Source organism: Aegilops tauschii, chromosome 3 (genome assembly GCF_002575655.3).
Source record: "Aegilops tauschii subsp. strangulata cultivar AL8/78 chromosome 3, Aet v6.0, whole genome shotgun sequence".
In the NCBI taxonomy this organism is placed as follows: Eukaryota; Viridiplantae; Streptophyta; class Magnoliopsida; order Poales; family Poaceae; genus Aegilops; species Aegilops tauschii.
The window spans coordinates 7,186,426-7,199,943 of NC_053037.3; the positions used below are offsets into that span (position 1 = coordinate 7,186,426).

Genomic DNA, 13,518 nt, shown 5'->3' on the forward strand with positions numbered 1-13,518 from the left:
AAATTTCATTCCGACAAGACACCATCTCTTATCTTGGTCAACCGCTGCTATAGTGCAAGAAGAGTTCTCATATTCAGAGTCCCAAAAATAGCAAAGGAAATGTTAGAAAATAATACCGAACATTTTTCTTTTGCAAAGGGCGCAAAACTCATCTCTTTCTCATGAAAAATTTACATACATGCAATGTAGATGGATATATGTAAGTAAATATTTTACATGGAATAACATTAGCAAAATAATATGTTTCAACATAAGCATTTGCTCACCTTGTAGTATCTGTCAACACCTCGATCTTGTTGTACTCAAGGCATCAAGCTATGTCATCTCGCAGGACTACTATAGAGAAGACTAAGAATGGTTTAATTAGGTGGTATTGTTGAGAGGTATCGCGTGAGCCCAGTAGGGTTTGACACTCTGTGGTTGCAGCTGTTTGGCTTCTTATTTGCCAGTGGGATACATAGCATTCTGGGCAATCCTACCACAGCCAATCCCGGGCACTACCTAAAAAGAGCATTGGAAATAAAGTGAACTAAAAGGCAACCAATGTCTTGAGTAATTTTATCTTATCTATGTTCAACCATTTTGATTTGTCAACCCTCAAGTTCAATTTCTTAGTGCTTTACAGCAACCATACATGCCTACAGTCGATGGATGACTGCGGCGCTCCTGTGTCTTTCCCCCCTTGGGGACATCATTCTTAGGGGTGTGCATTGGCTCGAGGGATCAATGGACGGTTTCAGCGGTTGAGCAGCGTTTCATGTGACACATCATCGACGTGCAGTCTCGGAGATGTGATGCTAGAGGGTCTCGGTGACGGATGCGTAATGATGGACGCGCGTTGGGAGGTGGCGTCGGCGGCAGGCCTGGCAAGGTCGATGCGTCGGTACCTGCTCTAAAGATGGATCGGTGGAAGATGGTGGCGGTGACCTCTATAGCGCGTGCATACAGTGCCCGCTGAGAGTGCGCTGAACCGGTCTGTGCCCCAGACCCGGCGATGGCGGCTTTGTTGAGATCTTCTGTTTTAGATGTTGGGCTTTGCTATGAGGTCTGAGCAGGCGGCCCTGACAATACGCACCCCCTCATCAAGTTGATAGAAGTAGTGACAGATGCTGCCAAGGTGGTGTCTTCAGACTTATGTATTACTATCTTCATCCTGATTTATTAGTCCCCTTTATATTATGTGCCAAATTTTGACCTTAAATTTAACTAACAAAGTGTAATGCATGTCATAAAAATAACACAATTGGAAACAAGGTTCAAATACGAATCTAACAATATAATTTTTTGTGACATGCATTAATATTTTGTTAGTTAAATTCCTAGTCAAAATTTGGCACAAAATACAGAGGGGACTTATAAACCAGGATGGAGGTAGTACTTTATAAGGTCTTGGACAATACCATCTCCGTCATTATTGATTGGTTCCCATCGTATTTGGGTCAAATTTGACCATAGATTTAACTACTAAAATGTTAATGCATGAACGATATAATTTTTTATGGCATGCATTAACATTTTGTTAATTAAATCTCCATAGTGGGAGTAACATAGGTGGTAACATCACACATCTGTAGACAAAACACATGATGTGACGAGTAATTAATAAGGAAAGAGGGGCATGTGGTAACATAGCTAGTTACTGTAACATCGCACATACCAAGACAATACGAGTCTACAACCTAAAAAATGAAGTGTTGCATTACACCACACATATGTTACTCCCCACCAGGGCCGTCTCCAGAAATTCGAGGCCCCGGTGCGAAATGTGAATGGGGGCCCTAAAATTAAATATTCATATAGCTAAAGCATAATCTCACTTTTTCGCACTGAATGCAAACTCCCAGTTCAATTGCATGCTTTATACATGTGTTATTCCGTACAATATTTGGGAATATATCGTACGAACTATCTTCGCCAAATATTTCACCCATTGAGAGTGAACATATAGCAATTTTGCTAATTAACTGGAGAACGATGCACATGTTCAGTATACTCATTAGCCACTAATGTATTTGATAGAAAAAATTAGCATAAAACAAATCTTGTATGGCTTGGGCGCACCTGTGATTGACATTGACAGGTCGGTGATGCGTAAATTAAATATCCTGCTCGATCTGGCCTTAGCCTTGCGCTCAGCCAGCGGCTCCTTCTGTTTTGCTTGGTGGTGCGGGCGCCCTGTTTAGCCCTGACTTCTGCTCAAATTCATGGCACAAATTCTGCACCATGGCCCCTGCCCTCCTGGTCCTTGCGATGGCGCTCGCAGCAAGCAGTTCTTTTTTTTTGTCTGAGCAACTGGCGGCAAGCGTATGATCTAGGCGGGCGACTCGAGAAGACTCGAAACGAAGCGACAATCTAATTGATCGGGAGCAGGGACCAGGAGAGAGTTTGGGAGGCGCTCGGGCGAGCAAACAAGGCCGGCTGGCCCAACAGCAACCAAAGAAAATACACTACCAGAAATATAACAAGGCCCAAAATCTGGGGCCCCTGAAACTTGGGGGCCCTGTGCGGTCGCACTGCTCGCACATGGCGTTGGACGGCCCTGCTCCCCACTATAAAGGTAGTAACATAGACTAGTAACATATGCATGGGACGAGGATTTTGAGCACTCGGGTGCTCCGCACCCCTATACGAACAATTCATTCAAAAAATACCAAGAAATTTTTAAAAAATCTGGGATTTTGGGATATCAAACGTGGGTTCCCAATCTACTCCCGTGTGAAATTTCGTGAAAAAATACCAGGAAACGTATTCGTGGCAAAAAAGACAAAAATTTCCTATGTATAGAAAAGAAAACTGTTTGGGTAGATTTTTGTTCGGACAGTATTTCCTTCGCCACGGATACGTTTTTGGGAATTTTATCACGAAATTTCACACGGGAGTAGATTGGGAACCCAGGTTTGATATCCCCAAATTTCAGGCTTTTTTTTATATTTTGGGTATTTTTTACAATTATTTTTCATATAGGGGTGTGAAGCACCCAGGAGCTTCTGTGTATTTTCCCATATGCATGTTACTAGTCTAAATTACTACCTATTATGACTGGTCTGAGTTACAGCAGGTAGTATTTGACGCCCGGGCTCCCCTATTAAACAAATTCTGGTCCCGGATCCAACTAGTAGCCAGTGTAACCCGGTCATGATGGACCAACACGCTCGTCAGCCCAACCTCGTGGCAATCATATTTTCTTTATTGATTTCAGTTTTAATCATGCTGTTCCATCATTACAACATCATAGTATAGTAATTAGATCATACAAACTACGAAATCCCTACAAACTAGAGATTTTGCCATGGACGTCAACCATTCCCCCTTCAGACGCATGTATCGCATCATGCTTGTGACCAACTCCATGATCCGCATCCTGGACGCAACATATCTTTTATCCTCGGGCAAGCTATAGAAGATCCAGATGAGCATGCTGATTGCGCACCCAAAACATCATGAGCTCGCAACGAAGGACGCATAGAGTGAGGGATCAAGCTAGCAGTTGATCTGAAAACGCGAGCAGTCAATCAAGATATTTGTAACGGTATGGAATCAAAAACTATAAAGACCTGGAATCTAACCTTAGCTGCCCATCCATGTCAATGAACTCCATGTTCATTGCAGAAAGCAGATTTAGATCTGTGCTGCATCTCCTCGTTTCAGATTTTCTAGTTGTGATGTTGCCCGGGCCTCCAACTTTTTAGATATATACTGAACTGTTTACGCGTAACGAGCGGGTCCTAGTAGAGACTCCACCCATGCACTGACGCCGGCACATTTTGACGTCGATGTGCCACAAAAAGTAGTGTACCTGTGCTGAGTTTGGCATCAGGTCCCACCACAAAGGCACAAGTCAGCTAGTCTCTCTGCATGCACTAGACTTGGATCCCGCACCGTACCATCAGCATATAGCACAACAATACATCGAGTATGGTGTCTGGTATTTCACCAATATTACATGCTGGCACTTGTTGTTTCCATCTCGAAGCACGCAGCACACGGCGTAGATAAAGTGCGCCAATGCCGTCGTGTGCTGAAAGTGCACTTCAAGTACATATTGTAGAAGTGCATGTTCTAGCTAATGCAACCAAAAGACCGATCTGATGGAAGAGACTAGGCAGCACATTATACGTCAACACTCCCCCTCACATTTGGCTCCCTCATGCCTATACGTGGACCGAAAGTGGGCTGCAATTTAGTTGCGCCAGCCGGATTTTGAACTCAGGACCTCTTGGCTCCGATACCATATAGAAGTGCATGCTCTAGTCAATGAAACCAAAAGACTGATCTGATGGAAGAGACTAGGCAGCACATTATACGTCAACACAAATGTCTCTATCTGAGATAAAGCGGCAACTTCTACCTTAACTTTATTCAGCATTAAAGACAGCAGTTGCTCTATCTCCGTTCCTGAAGCCTCCTATTCCCACATGTTTTTCCATTCTTTTGTTTTTCCTCACAAATCGTTTTCCTTTGTTTATGTGATTGTACCTACATGATATACTAAGCTAGGTGCTACACGACAGGTTTTGTTTTAGGGGAAGGCACTACCGGACAGACAAGTTAAAACAAAGCAAAACGATGTAAGATGATGTCTACTCTGGTGAAGTTGGAGCAGTATATATAAGGGGGGAGTATATTGGTGCAAGCAAAAGTTGGAGCGTGCATTTGTTTTCATGTGCCAATGCCATGCAGTACGCACCAACCAGTCCACCTGCAAAGCTACGTGGTTCACCTTAAAAGCCAGAGCTAACGCGATGCTGAGCGAAAAAGTTGGCTACGCTGGTTTGAACTGGCACTACAAACTTACAAAACTGAAATCATATGCATTTTTGTTTCAGCAGTTGTGGTGCCTCCTCAAGTCTTCACTCTTTGAACATGTGTTGAGGATCCACATGGAAAACAAGACGCACACAGTTATGACCATTTTATCACTAATCATAGCTATCACAAACACATCTAGATCTGTGTCATTAAGATGATAGGATCTTCTCGCTATTCGGAATTTTGGATACATGTACGAAATCAAAAGGAATTTCATATACAAAGTACCCCCTCGGTTTCTTTTACTCCGTATATAAGTTTTGCCGTAAGTCAATCTTGGTAAAGTTTGACCAAGTTTATCGAAAAAACTAACAACATTCACAATACCAAAACAATATCATTAGTTGTATCATGAAATCAATTATTATATTGTGTAACTTTGATATTGTAGATGTTGATATAGAAATCTTATACGCGGAGTAAAAAGAAACAGAGGAGGAGACAAATTTTATACGCGTAGTAAAAAGAACGGAGGGAGTATTGTCTAGTGGAATGCGCACAGATAACTCATAATCACTATTTCCCCTATAAATACACGTCATTACAACTGGCGTATAACAAGTGCCCGCTCCGTTTTCCCATTCCTATTGCATTCGGTATTTGAATCTCCTGAATTCAAGTAGAGAATATCAGAGCTTTCTTCTTCTTTGATTTCCCTTGGGGCAGAGGATAAACTCAATGGATTCAAAAGCTATCTCCTCAACCCGCCCTCCTGAGGTTGCGCCCATACCAAGGACAGAGCTCGCAGTTCTCCCTTCAATACCAATGGTAGATAGGAACCGAACTGTCTCACGACGTTATGTGAACTGCACGGATCAACAACACAGAAAATCATATGAATGGCTGCTCAAAACCACCCTCATCGAAATCATGCGGCATCGGGCCCTTCTCCTTTTTCGCCGTTGGCCATGCCGGCCATGGTGCTACTAGGTGACTCATCACCAGCAATAGCAGGTGATCCACCAGAGTCTGCTGGTTTCGAAGCATCAGCTAGGCCTGCTGCTGGCTTTGGCTCTTGGCTTGGAAGGGACCTTAGCTGCTGAATTGCGGCCGCGGCCTCCAGCATGGCGAGCCTTGGTGGCTGTGGGGGAACCCAATGGCACTAGAACGGCCTTTCCTGTGCAACTGGTGTCACTGTTGGTGCTTGTGTTGGTGTCGGTTCTGGTGTTAGATCATCAATGGCTTTGCTGTCTCTGGAGTAGTATGGAGGAGAATCGTAGTAGCCCTCCCGAGTGCCAGGGTTCGATTTGTCATAGCTCATCTACGGCCGCACTGGTACCCAGGCCTCGGCACCCGCCGCTGCAAGTACATAGCATCGAATTTAAGCGCAAATCTAGAACCACTATCCTATTTTTGCTATCTTAAAGGATTCTACAGTAGCCTACCTTAACATAAGATCTTGGAAATGATCCGGATGTAGGTTCTGCAGGTAATGGCATGAACGATTGCCTCCCTGTTCAAACATAACCCAGGAATGAACATGAGACAGGAAATATGTCGGTGCCAGCTCATGTTAGTTCCTCAGTTCTTTTTTTGAAGGGTAAATGGCAGGTGCTCTGCCTTTTCATTAAAGATGAGGGGATATACAAGAGGTAGGGAAAACCATGAAAAAGGTGCAGTCACCCAGGGTGCTGCCTATACATCAAAGTCACCATACGTTTCTGCAGTTCTTTAGTTCTTACCCGAATCAAAATCACCATTCCATGTCGTGGTGTACATATTGGTTTGCTACAAACAGAAACGCTTTTTAAGATATATAAGGGCTGCAAAGCTATTTAAGCATTGGCCAACCGGAGGAATAGCTACAAGTCTACAAATCATACCTGGGAAGCTCTTCAAGAATTAGTAGTTTGGCCATGTTCGTACAATATAATAACAATGTGGTGAGACACAATACCAAAGATGTTCAAGACCATGCTCTGGCTAGGGACAAAGCGAGGCAGGACTTCGGAAAGCTTCCAAACGGAAAATCATAGTAAACTTCAGAAAGATTACCATTATTCCGATCAGCGAGTCAGGATGGCCGAGTGGTCTAAGGCGCCAGACTCAAGTTCTGGTCCTCTTACGAGGGCGTGGGTTCAAACCCCACTTCTGACATTTTTTCTTTATTTTTTGGCACCATAAAAATATGAAGAAACTAGTGCCTAGCGATTCACTCTATACATTGTTTTTGCCACTGTCATAGTAGGGACAATGATGCTTTCAAATACTTTCCGGCCGCGGGACTTGATGTTTAATTAAGAAAATGAAACGATTATATATAAGAGAAACTATGTTCATGGAAGGTCAACAGAGTTTTTATTTATTTTCATGTCGTGAATCTGCGTGAGTTAAAATTGGTACATCATTAATGTAAGTTGTATGAACCCCGCCCTGGTTCATACTGAAACCCTAATCTGAGCAAATAGTTGACTGGCGCCAATCTCAAAAGACTAATAGGTACCGGAGAGGAGATTAGCTTGGCCCATAGACATGGGATGCTACCACTAGTTTAACACGATATATTGAAAGAACTAACAAGATAAAATAAGGCAACTCAACGACAGATGTAGTTAATTACTTTAGGGTACGTATTAGCAACTCCTGCTTTGCATCGAGTTCAGAGCTCTGTTTCGTCCTAGACATCTCAAAAGAGCTCACTCTCCTTACCACCACTATTGATGCCTTACATTATTGAGTATTGGATCTTAAATGTACTTCTCTAATCCTGTCATTGATTTGTTCATTCCATCGTCACATATTTGAATATCTAAGAATGGCTTAGGTGGTAGTGTTATGAGGTATGGCGTGAGCCCACACGGATTTGACACTCCATGGTTGCAGCTTTTTGGTTTCTTATTAGCTAGTGGGATGCATAGCAGTTTGGACAATCCTACCACGACCAATCCTGAGCACTGCCTTTAGAAATAAAGTGAACTAAATCCACACACAAATATATTTAAAAGGAAACCGGTGTCGTCGGTAATTTCATCTTATGTATGTTCAAACATTTTGATTTGTCACAACACAATTTCGATTTCTCTGTGTTTTACCACAATCATCCGTCCCTACCTAATTAGTTACTGAAGAACATATACATGCATCAACTTCTTAACATTTTCCTTCAACGGGTTATGGAAGGTCCTCGTGGTGGTTATGCAGGGAGGCTACAACACCCCGTTGTGCCCCATCATGTTGTACACCGTGTTTCCCCGCGCTTTTCTCACACACCCTCAGGCCCAACGCCTCTGTCGCGGTGGTCTTCTTTGAGCCCCCTCCCCCCACACACACCTTTCAGTCGCATCTCTTGGTCACGGTCGCTGAAGAGCTGCTTTGCCTAACCACCAAGCTGCATGAGACCATGTTGCGTCCCCTTGTCACCGACCTACGGAGGCTCTCTGGCCCCCGTGTTCCTTTCAAGGTGCGTGGGGCATACCACCTTCAGTTGGCTGCCCTCCCCGTAGACGATTTCACTCCCAACATCTAGAGGTCCTACATGTCCTACCAATATAGGTTCTTGCTTTGGCTCTACCACTGACATTGCCTTCCTTATGAACCCCTCCTTCACCATTGTCACATCATCGAATCCCCTGCCTACTCCGTCTGCGTGTCCAAGAGACCACCAGGCACGTGCTCTACCAATGTGCTCATGCACAATCCATTTGCGCGCCCTGGTGGGGTGCCCCATGCGCCGTGGAGCATCGATCGCCGGTGATAGGATCGATATAGTTGACTAGAGGGGGGGTGAATAGGCAACTAACAATTTTTAGCTTTTCTTTACCAATTTAAACTTTGCATCAAAGTAGGTTGTCTAGATATGCAACTAGGTGAGCAACCTATATGATGCAACAACAATAATCATACACGCAAGCAAGAGATAAGGCACAAATAAACTTGCACAAGTAAAGGCACGAGATAACCAAGAGTGGAGCCGGTGAAGACGAGGATGTGTTACCGAAGTTCCTTCCCTTTGAGAGGAAGTACGTCTCCGTTGGAGCGGTGTGGAGGCACAATGCTCCCCAAGAAGCCACTAGGGCCACCGTATTCTCCTCACGCCCTCACACAATGCGAGATGCCGTGATTCCACTATTGGTGCCCTTGAAGGCGGCGACCGAACCTTTACAAACAAGGTTGGGGCAATCTCCACAACTTAATTGGAGGCTCCCAACGACACCACGAAGCTTCACCACAATGGACTATGGCTCCACGGTGACCTCAACCGTCTAGGGTGCTCAACACCCAAGAGTAACAAGATCCACAAGGGATTAGTGGGGGGATTCAAATATCTCTTGGTGGAAGTGTAGATCGGGGCCTCCTCAACCAATCCCTAGAGAATCAACAAGTTTGATTGGCTAGGGAAGGAGATCGGGCGAAAATGGAGCTTAGAGCAACAATGGAGCTTGGAGGTGGAAGAGGTAGTCAACAAGAGGAGGAAGACACCCCTTATATAGTGGAAGAACAAATCCAACCGTTATCCACCAACTCAGCCTGCGCAGCGCGGTACTACCGCACCTGAGACGCGGTACTACCGCAGGGGCACGCGGTACTACCGTACCTGAGGCGCGGTACTACCGTACCTGAGGCGCGGTACTACCGCAGGGGTATGCGGTACTACCGCAGAGCCCCGCGGTACTACCGCCCACGCAGCAGAGACCAGAACAGCCACACATGCACTAAGGCAGAGGGCGGTAGTACTGCTGGCGCGGTACTACCGCTCCCCCTTGCGGTACTACCGCAAGGCAGGGGCTGTCCAGGGATGGGAAGGCACGGATATAAAAAATTACATCCGTGGCTACTTTCGCAGAGTTGGAGTCGATGCAAAAACCCGACGCGGTAGTACCGTAAGCCAGCCGCGGTACTACCGTGCGAGGTGCGGATGTAAAAAATTACATCCGCCCCTTACAGCCGCGTAGTTGCGGAACTAAGAAGGGACCACGGTACTACCGCTTACCAGAAGCGGTACTACCGTGGGGCCTTGCGGTACTGCCGCACCAGCGGGCGGTACTACCGCAAGGTCCTGCGGTACTACTGCTCTGACGAGCAGTACTACCGCACTTCCTAGTTCGGCAGACAAGAGCTATAATTGCATAGACAAGGAAAACTTAGGATGCTCCAAAGGCAAGAGGAAAGGAGGTGCAAGGGACGATGTGTACGTGATGAATCCACCCAACCTTTCCAAAGCGGACCCCCTCTTAATAGTACGGCTTCCCTACGACTCAATACCACCGAAAAGAACCGAAGAGAAACGCCGTCTTCTATAGCCTTTGAGGGGAACCCAATCATCTTGTGCCTAGTCAATATATCTGAAATATTTGATGCACATGATTAGTCCGCAAAAGCATTGTCATCAATCACCAAAACCAACTAAGGGATAAAAATGCCCTTACAATCTCCCCCTTTTTGGTGGATTGATGACAACACGGGATTTGCACGAGGGTATAACGCAAAGAGCAAGGGCAAACCCCAAGTCTCTAAAATATAGACGGGCTCCCCCTAGATGTGTGCTATCTCGATGAGTGCTTTGGACTGCACGGCACACATACTAGGATCAACACTCCCCTATATTTTATTGACAAGGAAAATCTTGCAATTAGGCTAAAACTAAGCAAGATAGACAGGAGCAAAATGTAATAAGCACAAGATAGAATAAGCTCACTACGGTACGATAGAGTGCATATGTCTTACACCATATGATAGAAGGTCTCACGAGCACAAACCAAAGCAAACGAAATAAACGAAGTTCAACTGGCCCAAACACGACATAACTCGCAGCAAATCCTACACTCTCTCCCCCTTTGGCATCGAGACGCCAAAAAGGCAGAGAGGACACCTACAGCAATAGTGGGGGCTCAAGCGGAGTAGTCACTGGCACGCTCCTCGTCGGACTCTGCAGCTGGGACGGACTCCTCCTCAGACTCGGTCCACCGATAGCCCTGCTTGTGCAGCCATTCTGCCTCTGGGGTGATGTTCACCTCTGACCCGCTAGATATGTTCTCGCCAAAAGTCCTGAAAATCCGCTTGTCGCGGCGGCGAGTCTCCTTGGAAGCCACATGGGTCTGGTACTGCCCCTTGGCTTGCATACAGAATAGCATCTTCATCTTTTTCTTCAGTCGCTTAGCCCAAGAAGGCTCAGAGGTGGGAGGGATGTAACCCTCAGAGCTGTCCTCGTCTGCTGCCTCCTCCTCATCCTCATTTGCATCCATGTCCATGGCAGCTGCAGTATCAGCACGATAGGTAGTGTTGGCCCACTGAGACTTGATACGGAGGTTGATGGGCTCATGCCGGATCCAACCAGGGGCCTCAAACTCATCCTGAGGGTAGACCCGCTCCCAAGTAGCCGAGATCAACTGAAAAAAATAAGGTCCATAGATGGGGACCTTGCGGTTGTAGACCGCAAACCGAAGTTCAATCCACATGATATGTGAGACATCAAGTGGCTGTGTCTGAGAGTTGCGAGCATCTTCACACAAGAGCATCATATCCACCAAGTGGTTGTGTCCTTGTCCCCAATGCGTGGGAAGAGAGTGTTGCGGAAGATCCGGTGCATGATGTCAAGAAAGGAGTTGAGTACCCAAGTTGACTTGCCATTGGAGAGCTTCTTCTCCACAAGGTAGGGCATGAGCTTGTTCTTGTTGGCAGACTCGGGATTGGCATGAGGGCGAACACCTTGGGGTGTGGTGACCCCCTCATCCGGAACCCCAAGCAGGGTCATGAATTCCTTCAGGTAGCAGTCAGCTGTCGGCCATTGGTCATCCAAGTCATGGTCCTTTCCTCATTGGGATGAAAATGCACGGAGGCAAAGAACTGGGCAAGGATATCAGGATCATAGTCTTTGTGGAATGAGATGATATGCTCAATGCCAAATTGCTCCACGAGGTCCAAAGCCTCACCAAAGTATTCCCGATGCGCCTCTTTGCGCATGTGATGCATGTTGATCCACTTCACCTCCACATGGGTATTTTGCTTGGCCTTGATGACATGCAGATAAATGAGATTCTGCTGCTTGGTCCAGAATAGATCATTCCCTCGAAAGTTAGCACGAGGGTTTCCATATGGATTGACCTTCCTCCGAGTGATGAACTCAACAAGCGGTATCTCATCCATGCCCTTGGCGGGTTCCTTCTCTTTAGTGGCAGCGGTCTTGGTTCTGCGTTGGGGGGCATTGGAGCCCTTTGCTACCTCTGTGTTGCGCATACGCTTGGATCCCGTGTCACGGCTTGGATTGGAGCGGCGAGCCGGAGCACCTGAGCCACCACCTAAACACACACCACAAAACAAACACGCACGAAACGCGAGAAGGATCAATGCAAAGACCACAGCAAAGCAGGAGAAACAAATAGACTTGGCACGTAAGAAGTGCCACAAGAGGGATTTGAGACAACGGTAGTAACGCGTGTTGTGCCACGTGCGGTAGTACTGCTCCAAGGAGAGGTAGTACCGGACGTGCGGTAGTACCGCGCCCGCAGGGCGGTAGTACCGGACGTGCGGTAGTACCGCGCCAGTAGGGCGGTAGTACCGGACGTGCGGTAGTACCGCACCTGAGGAGCGGTAGTACCGCACGGTTGCAGATCCGAAATAGCCATGGAGATCTGAGCACAACCGTGTCAACACGCGGTACTACGGTCGATCAAATCCATCACGGGACAACTATAGCAAGTACCAACACTACACAAAACTACTCTCCTACATCCTATTCTTGCATAGATTTGTCCTAAAATCTCAAGAACAACTTGCATCTCCCCAAAACCTAAAAGCAACAAGACGAACAAGAAAATGAGAGGGATTGGGGAGAAACCTTGTTCCATGGCAAGAGGGAGTGGGGGGGAACGATCCCACCAGTCGGAATCCGAGGAGAGCGGCCGGAGACGGAGATCCGGCGAGGGCCTCCGGCGCCGTTCTTGAGCGAGAGAGAGAGAGAGAGAGAGAGACGAAGTGGGGAGAGAGACGAATGGGTATGGGGGAGTTAGAACTCCCCCGCCCGTGTTTAACCCCCACGCGCCCTTGACCGCACGGTAGTACCGCACGTCATCGCGGTACTACCGCCCGGGAGGAAGTACCGCACCGAGGCCGTAGTACCGCTCCCCCAGGCGGCAGTAAAAAATTACTGCCGCGCTGGGTGCGAAAGTACTGCTCACTCCTCTCGCGGTAGTACCGCACGTCATCGCGGTAGTACCGCCCGGGCGGAAGTACCGCACCGAGGCCGTAGTACCGCTCCCCCAGGCGGCAGTAAAAAATTACTGCTGCGCTGGGTGCGGAAGTACCGCGCGCCCCCCTTGCGGTAGTACCGTGGCAGGCCGCGGTAGTACCGTGGGCTCAAAAAAAAGTTTCAACCAAAGATAACTCCTAAGCACGGAACCTTCAAGCGAGAGACCACAATAAGGAACTAACACACTGGACACCACAAGCACGAGCGCGGCACGAAGAAGGAGAGGCAAGAACCAACACAGGCCAAAAACGAGACACAACCTCTCCAAGGAGAGGGCGGTGGCCGGAGCCACCTATGTTTGAGTCAATTGGTATGGCACCGCGAAGAATTATCCTTGGGCCCATGACCAAAACTCGTCTTTGAAGCAAAAGTACCATCAAAAATGGCTAATGTGAAAGAGTTGATCACTTTATGCATAATGGGGGGAGGGAGAGTTCATTGAGAGAACAACACTCCCCCTATGTCCATGCCTACACCTAGATTAGACAACAAGTTGAGTGTGGTGGGGTGTGCAAGGGGTCAAG

General features: G+C 47.0%; 1 non-coding gene and 1 pseudogene across 1 annotated transcript; one reads left to right on the plus strand and one right to left on the minus strand.

Moving 5' to 3' along the window:
• Positions 1–5,677: 5,677 nt before the first annotated feature.
• On the minus strand, positions 5,678–8,359 carry LOC109775413 (uncharacterized; annotated as a pseudogene).
• TRNAL-CAA (transfer RNA leucine (anticodon CAA)) lies at positions 6,823–6,906 on the plus strand. The gene has a single exon. It is a non-coding gene; the product is annotated as a tRNA-Leu (tRNA).
• Positions 8,360–13,518: the final 5,159 nt, after the last annotated feature.